The sequence below is a fragment of the Apteryx rowi genome, unplaced genomic scaffold (assembly GCF_003343035.1).
Source record: "Apteryx rowi isolate R43461 unplaced genomic scaffold, aptRow1 scaffold_289, whole genome shotgun sequence".
Lineage (NCBI taxonomy): Eukaryota > Metazoa > Chordata > Aves > Apterygiformes > Apterygidae > Apteryx > Apteryx rowi.
In genome coordinates, this window is record NW_020449296.1 from 718196 (window position 1) to 726861 (window position 8666).

Below are 8666 nucleotides of genomic sequence, written 5' to 3' on the forward strand. Positions count from 1 at the left end.
GCCGCTCAATTGGAGCAGGGCGCTGCCAATCTGCGGCCGCCGCAGCGGGACGCTTCCTGTCTGCGCGCCGGACACCGGCACCGGCACCGGCACCGGGCCCTCCGCTCCCCCCGGCCCGGTCACCCCCGGGGCGCACGGCTCCCCTCCGGCACTCGTGGTCCCGCTGGGGCGCACGGTGCCGCCGGAGTGCTCGGCTCCCCGCGGGCTGCACCGCTCTTCCCAGGGCGCGGGGGTTGCCCCCCGCCGGGGTGCACGGTCCCCCTAAGTTGCACCGTCGCCCTGTGGTGCACGGCTCTTCCCAGGGTGCGGGGGTTGCCCCCCTCTCCCCCCAAAGTTGCACGCCACCCCCGGGGCTCGCGGTGCCCCCTGGTTTGCACGGTCCCTGCAGGTTGCATGGTCTCCCTGCGGTGTGCTGTCACCCCAGAGCACACGGCCCCCCCCCGGTGCGTAGAGATCCCCCTGGGGCGCATGGTCCCACCCGGCTCCCCCAGGATGCATGGCTGCCCACTGGGATGCGTGGGTCCTTTCCAGGGTGCATGGCTCCCCCCCCCCCGGGTGCACAGCTCTGCCCCGGGGCTCATGGTCCCCCCGGGAAGCGCGGCTCCCTCCAGGGCACGCAGCTCCCTCAGAGTTACCCAGCTCCCCCCGAGGCACATGGGTCCCCCTGGGGTGTAGGAACCCCCTGGGGCCCTCCAGAGGCAGCACCTTCCTGAAAGGGGCACTTGGCAACCCCAAACCCAGCCATGACTCAGTTTCCCTGCCCATAAGATTGGCATTTCTTTGGAGCTGGTTTTTTTTTTTTTTTGAGTAGTTTATTTGCTTGACTGGCAACTTGTCAGGTAAATCCGGCCCTTGGGCTTTTGCTCCTGAGCTGAGGAACAGCCTCTCTCCTCACGTGGCTTTCAGGACATGTTTGTGTTTCCCTTTTATCTTATATAAGGCAGCAACCCCTCCATCACTCTACCTGTTTTCCTTTGGAAATGGGTTTGTTTTGCAATTTCATCGTATTGAAAATTTTCAGGAGGAAAAAACTTGTTGCAAGTCTAAAATGGGAAACCTGCTGGTGAAGACACTTTGGGAACTTTCTCCTCCCTGGGTGCCTGGGGCCAAGCGTGCTCTGGGGTCCTCCCTGGGAAGGGCTGGAGATCCTGGGGGAAGCTATAGGGGACGGGGCTGCCGGAGCCCTGGGACAGACGCCGGCATTTCCCTCCGCCTGGGAATGGGGCCTGCGTGGAGATAAGGGCCGTGCGCCCCAGGGCTGGAGCACACGGCTGTCAGCAGAGTAGCCCACGCGGGTGCAGGCAGCGTTCCCGGGAAGCGGTGCAACCAGGGCAGGGGAACCCCTCCCTGTCTAGCATCTCCCTCAGCCTCCTGCCCTGGGCAGCGCGTGGGGCTGCGTGGGGCCGCAGGCTGTGGCCGCCGGTGTGTCGTGGCAGGGCAGAAGATGGGCAGGGTGTTAATGAACTCGATGACTGGGGCGCCTCGGGGTGGCAGGGCAGTTTCTCTCTTCGAAATGGAGACAGCTCTTGTGCTCCGGGGACTTCAGGAGAAGTGAAGGCAGYGTGTGGGGTGAGTGTGCTGAGTCCRGGGCCCGCACGGGCTCCTGGCCGYGCTGCGGGTATTTGCTCAGCTGTGGTTGAGGCTCTGTGCCCACATTGCCCTAGGAATAGCCCAGCTCGGCACATCTGCTCMTGGCCTGGGCTGTCACCTCGCCAGCCACATGTGTGCCTCATCTGYCCAGCCTGAACTGCCGGAGCTGGGCACGTGCCAGGCCGTGGGGAGCGGGGATCTCCTGCTCCTGCGCACCACTGGGCCAGCTGGGGGGCCTCTCAGRTGGTCTGCAGGAGAGGTCTGGTCCCACCAGCCCGCTCAGAGCTGCCCTTCTCCAGTGGCTCACGTGGAGCCTGGAGCCAGCCAAGCCAGCGCCCTCAGCCTGACACCCAGCTTCTCGCTTTCCCCTTCCCCGTCCCCCACACGCCGCTCTGCCAGCGCCCCAGCTCCTTGCAGCCAGCGTGAGCTGACTGGTGCTGAGCATCCTGCAGGATCAGRCCCCCTGGGCTGGCTGCGGTGCTGTGGGTGGCCGCGACTGCCAGCTCCACCCCCCCCCCGCCCCCACGTTTGGCCGTGGATGCTCGCGGGGAGCAGACCCAGAGGGCTTTCCCCAGCGCCTTGTGGTGCTTGCTGGTCGCGGGAGCCAGGCTGCTTGGCGCCGGCGCTGGCAGGGAGCCATGCGCCGCTTTCCCGGCTGCTGCGGCGCTGGAGGAGAGCTGCGCATCCAGGGAATTCCCCCAGCTCTGCCGGGGCTGGARCCACCCCTTGAGGCTTGGAAGTGGAGAGCAGAGATTCATCTGGAGAGGGTTTGGGATGGGGGGTGGTGCAGACAGMCACCCTGCTGATGGCGCTGGGGCAAGCATGCACTGTCCAGGAGACAGCAGGACCCTGGGGCTTGTTGGGGGWCTAGCTCCGAGCAGAGCCAGCCGGGCAGAGAGGTCCCAGCCAGGAAGAGCAAAGGCTCAGAAGTTGAAGGCAGAAGGAGCTGGTTCGGTAGGAGCAGTGCAGACCCAGCAAGGAGAGAGGGGTGCTCAGCGGGGTGGGGAGATGGGTGCAGGCGCCCAGGAGTCCTGCACTGCTCCTGGGGCTGGAAATGCCCTGCRCAGGGTGGGGGAAGGACAGGCAGCTGCTGCTGCTGCGAGACAAGGCTGCGAAAGGGCTGATCTGCACGCAGGCTGGGTCGACAGGGAGCGGGGGGAAGGAGGGAGGAGGAGAGCCCCGTGCAGCTGCGCCCACCCACACACCAGCTGCTCCTGAGCATCTTTCAGCTGCAGAAGTCACAGTCCTGATCCACCCGCTGGGCTGTCCTGCCTTGGGTCACAGATGTGCCCTGTTATACCACACTATTGCAATCCCAGGCATGACAGGCTGAATGGGGCACCTCCGGGGCTACGCTTTGGCCTCCCTTGCAGCCCATGGCTTTGCCCGACTCACTAACTGTGTCTGCACTAACTGCAAGGACGCCCAGAGCTGTTGTGACCTGGGATCACACCAGTGGGGCCTTGCTCGACTGGGTGGACAGACGGCAGATTTGGGGTTGGAAGTTTGGCCGCCGGGATCAGAGCAAGCATTGAACCATGTGTCGTTCTGATGTACAGAGGTTGTGTCGTGATGATGTGTCAAGTGACAGGGATGCTGGTCCTCAGCTGCGCTGGGTGCATTAGATTGCTGCATTGCTGCTTGGGTGGTGTGAGTGGGACAGACAGACGGATGGAGGAGCCTTGGAGGACTGGAGTGGAGGTGTGCGTTGGGGTAGAGCGAGTGAGATGCGTGCAGCTGGATGCTGCGGTCTCTGCRCAGAGGGCATTGCAATGGATTGCATCCCCCGCCATGGAGGATGGGCCGGCAGAGCAGGCTCACATCTGGCCTGGAGCCTGTCCTGTTGCGGTGCTGGGTGCTCATCCAAGCGCTGCCTGCCTGAAGGTGGCCTGTGACCATACAGCCAGGACATGGATCTGGCCGACGTAATTACAGGGCACACGCGTGCCCTGGAGCCCAGCCTCCGGTGACTGTCCCTGCCTGCTCTGGCCCAGGACAGCGGGGAAGCCCCGTGGGCTGGGACCTCCTCGAGGTGAGAYGCCTGCGCCGGGCTCTCGAGCACCAGGACAGAGCAGAGCAAGGGCAGGGCTGCAGGGGAGCAGGCGCGGGTACCCGCTGGGCAAAGGCATTGCATGGCAATGGGGCTGTGCCGGTTGGCACCAGCCGTTGCCCTGCTTGGGATCTGACCTGTGGGTGCGGGTGGAGCCTCCTGCTTTACACCAGCCAGATACAACCCGTAGCATCGCCCACCAAAAGGCATCTCTACAAACTGTCCCCCTGCGCTGCCCCTGGCGCTAGTGGGCATCCCTGCCGCGCCGGGCTGGGCAAAGCAAGGCGCAGTGGCTTCGCTCGCCCTCGCTTGGCACGCGATCAGGCGCCGGCTGACGTGCACTGGGCATGGCCCTGTTTGAAGTGCAAGCTTGTTGTGTATTTACCCTGGCCAGCCTGAGGTGTACAGGAAACCAGAGCGCTCTGCTCTCTGGCTGTTGCTTTATTCATTATGGTCACGGCTCGGGCTGCTCACGCTGTAAAAAGAAGGCAGCAAAAACCCCAGGCGCTGCAGCGGGGCTCTCTCCGTGCCAGCCCTGCTTTGCTCTGATTCACGCGGCTGCTGTTGCGCAGCAGAGAGCAGTCCCGGGCGGTCCTGCGCCGGGCAGTGGGACGGCGGGGATGCCCCGTGCCACGCGATGCTCGTCCCATCCGCGAGCAGGGTGGCTTGTCCCGCACGTGGCCAGCCAACCCGTGCCAGGAGTGGTGTCTCGGGAGATGCYGGGTCCGCTTGTCATTGCTGGATGCCTCTCCTGCTGAATATTACATCTGTTTCCCAGAAAAACAATCCTACTCCAGGGAATCTTCTGCCTACAGAGACTTAGAGCAGGACAGGACAGAGGAAACATCTCTCCCAGCTGGAACTGAACCCTGTGGGGTGTCTGGTAGCTGAGTAACAGGTCTCTTGGTTTGTGCTCACCTTCACGCCTTCGCTGTGGACGCCTTGGCCTGCTTGCGTGTTCCCCTGGTTCTTCACCTCTGTTTTGCAAAATACTGATGAGCATTGCCCATGCCCTCAGTAGCTGCATCCCTGCTCCGGAGCTGCCTTTTCATCGACGTCTGTCACCTCCGGGAAGGAGGAGTAGGGGGATGCAGCCTAATGGACACCCTGATGCACAGGGGCCGAGGCTCGCGCACACTTTGTGCCCACAGGACACCGGYGGTTCATGTCCCATGGCCCGCTGCAGCACTGCTAACCCCGCCAGCCCTGCCCTCCCCGAAATCCCACGCTCCCTCCAGGCGGGGCATCACGCTGCCCGCAGCGGGGCTGGCCTGCCACAGTCAGGGCAGAGCAGACATCCCTCGGCTGCTCACGGCAGTTACTCATCCCAGAGAGGACACCGCAGCAGCGACCACGGTTGCTTTATGGATGGGGATAGATTTAAACCTGGCTCTTCTATGTGGCAGCTCTTTGGGGTTTATTTTGTCCTCTGGTCTAGCAGTTCCTCTGCATTTGCCAGCAGGAAGCGGTGGTCTGGGTTCATTTACAGTCCCAAGGCCTGAGCGGAGCTTGGATTTTGCTGGTGGCCAGGAAWCCCTCCCTAAGGGTCTGGGGACAGGGTCTCAAGCCACCCCGGCTGCTCCCACTGACCTGCACTGCCAGCACCTGGCTGATACCATGGTGGTAGAGTGCAAAACACTGCATGCTGCAAGCTCCGTCCAGCTGAAGAGGTGAGGCAGAGAAAGGAGACATTATACTCACCGCTATTTATAGGGGTTGCCCTTCTGCCAGGACTTGACTGGCAGCAGCAAGGGCTGGGCTGGAGTTTAAGCTGGTCAGTACAAAAAACACCAGCCAGAAACCTGGGGACGTTGTACTAAACCTCCCAGTGCTCAGAGAGCTCCTGATCCCTGCTCACAAACAAGGAATCACGTGGCTCAGCAAACTGTGTTGCTATTAAAGGGAAAAACGCTGGTGAGCTGATAAACAGGGTGACGCGAGCCAGTTCTTGAAATCCAGGGCAGTTTTACAGCCCTTTCCTCCGGGGAGGTGCGTGCCGGCCAGCTGGCTGCTTCGCAYGCGGGGCAGGGAGGCCCCCTTAACCCTGAGCGGATCCAAGGGGCGACTTGTTTGCTGAGCAGTGCCTTGCCCAGCCTCCTGCCCCTTTTTCTCTTTTCTTCTAGCATTTTGCTGGAGGCTGGGGTGCGTACACACACGTCAGCCTTGGGTTTGGCAAGGCGGGATGGAGAGACTTGGTCGCACACCCAAGGGTGAGCAGAGGAGCCGTGTCAGGAATGGGATTTGCGCTTGGCTCCCCCCGGTGCTTTACAGCTCTGTAAATGTTTGAACAGCCCTGAGACATATTCAGGCCCTGATAATATTTAGTCAGTAGGTCTGAAATCATTGACAGAGTGGTTTGAGCCACTGAGTGCTAAATCTTTGCAGGGAATGGAGATCTGGCTTTAAGGAGGATTTTTAGAGCTGGATATTAGTTTTGTTCTGTTTGGGCCTCTCAGATCCCTGCATTTTCCACCAACAGAAAGCCCAGAAAGGGATTCGCTGAAGGTACATGACAATATTTGGTTTTGACTTCCTGAAGACGTGACATTTATAGCACGAGATAGCGAGCAAAACTCAAAGAAAAGTGGAACATGAGAAATTATTTCCAAAGGAAAAACTTAAATGTTTCCTTCCAGAAATGCTGGCCCATAACATTTGGACACTGCTGGACTCCACCTCTCCTCCCTCCTGTTGCAGAGGCTGGATTTCTCGCCCAGCTTTGGACAACGTCTCCCCAGGCCGGCTCGGTGGCTGGTTGCTCTGCCCGCAGCGCTGCCCCGCTGGCGCCGTGCAGGGAGACCCCTGCCCAAGAGCGAGGCTCGGCTGCTTCCCAGAGCCACCGCTGATTACAGGTTGGCATTTGGTCATTCAGACCCAGGGATGCATCACCCATGTACCTGCTTCCCTGTCCCTCAGCCGAGTAACTCTCTGTCCCCCAAGCAAACCTCAGCAGAGCCAACGTGATGCTGCCGTCTGTGGGGCAACTGTGGGAGATGCTTCTGCTAGGGCCTCCCAAATCAGATCCGTTAAGGCTGCCAGCCCCGCTCTGGCTATCGGTGTCGCTCATCTGATCTTAAACTTTTTTGATATCCCGCTTGCTTTCGCAAAGAGGGGACTGAAAACCAACAAACAGCYGGAATGACCATTCCTGTAGGAGCCCTGCAAAAAGTCCTGCCTGACTGTACAAGAGAGCCTGGGAACAAGCCTGTAGGTGGGAAGCAAGGGTGAGTTTCAGTTGACCAGGACAAGGAGATTCCCATTCAAATCCCTGGGGCTGCAGCAATGTCTCTCCCCAGGTCCCGGACTGATCTGGGGTAGGAAACCTGTAAAAGGAGATGCTGAGGCACAGAAGGGGTGAGGGGGTTGAGATAAAGACGACAAAATGAAGAGGGGGAGAAGACCAGGGGAGTCTCCTATCCGCAGGCAGCAGTGTTTTWTGGGCTAGTCCCAGCTATCATCAGGCCTTTTTTAGCTGGAACAGCTGGGGAACCTTCCCATTTGCAGCCCCCTCCGTGTGAGGGAAAGGGCTGAGCAACACCCCGGGCTCTGGAAACTGCACTGGCACCTCGAGTCATCRCTGGGCACAGCCTTTCGCTAGGGGACGGGGACATCTTCACGCTGAGATGAAAAGCCCCATTGCTGCTGCCCCCAGGAGCCCAAACACGTGCCTTTGGGGTCGGGGTGGTGCCATGTCACGGAGCAGAGCCAGGGAGTAGCACAAGATGGGGAGACACAAAGTGTGGTGCTCAAACCTTAGACCCAGACGGATTCGGATTTATCCCAAGGATGGGCACGGAAGTGGTTAGTCCATCCTGGGCAGCAGGAGCACCGCCCTGGGGAGGGGAGCAGCAGCCAGGCTGGAGCAGGGGGTGCTCCGCAAGGGCGGGGAGGCTGCGGGGACCCGGTGGGGGGCAGAAGGCAATCCCCGCCGAGCGCCAGCCACCCGGCAGCTTTCCCGGCTCCGCTGCTCGAGCTACGGCTGCCCTCTCCCGGCAGCGGCGCGGGGCTGTGCTTCGCTTCCCGGGCCTGCATCCGCCGCCTTCCCCTCCTCCGGATCCCGAGCCGGGCTGTCTGCACTGACCGCCACTACAATACCAGCCTGTCCCATTGCGTTGGCCCGTGCAGGAGCTTGCGAAGTTAAATACAAATAAAAAACACTGTTAAAAACCCAGCTCAGGCAGCTAGCCAGCACTTCTCTCCCAGGGCTTTCTGTGAGGAGTGAAAAGGCAGGCTGGACTCTTTTCCTTTCCCAGTTAGAGGCTGAAGATGCCAGTGGGAACTGGGGGAGATGGGCAATTGCAAGCCAGGAGGGGCTGGCCCCTGCTTCTAGGTTTTTCCCACTCCTCAGAGGCAGCAGCTCCCAGSAGCTCCTACCCATCAAACCGGAGCTTCCCTGGGGTACGTGCAATGTGGGACTCCTTTTTCATTGCTGAGAAAGTCACAGAGGTGGGGACAGCACAGAGCTGCTCCTTCCCGTGGGCCAGGGCCATGGGGGTTCTTTGCCGATGAAGAGCGCTGCAGTATGCAGTATCTAGTACCAGGGACACTGAGGTGTCTTGTCCTAGAGCAGGTGACAGGCACCTCTCCTCTGTGTTTCAGGGATCTGCCAGATCTCCTGGGTCCCCGGTGCTCTGGGGCTGCTCACCCTGGACTGCTTTGCTCCTTGAACTGGGACCCTGAATCAGTCAGAGCTTGGGGATATGTTTGGACTTTTTCCTTCAATCCAAAATGACTCTGAAAATCAGGCTTTAGCAGGCAAAAAACTAGAATAACCACATTTTAAACAGAGAAAATGCAGAGCGAGGTGGTAGAAAGAAGGGAAATAAAGAGGGTTTACRACCAGCTGCCCACACAGTCCTTGCAGGCAGGTCTGACTTCCAGGCAGAGCAGTGATCCGGGATGCAGCAAACTCTGCACCAATGAGTGCCCCTCTCCATCATGCCGGCCGTCTGCTCCCCGCCCCTCCGAGCGGCCATGGAGGGGGCTGGGATTGAGTCTCGCCCCTGGCTCCAGCAGTTTGCACCCC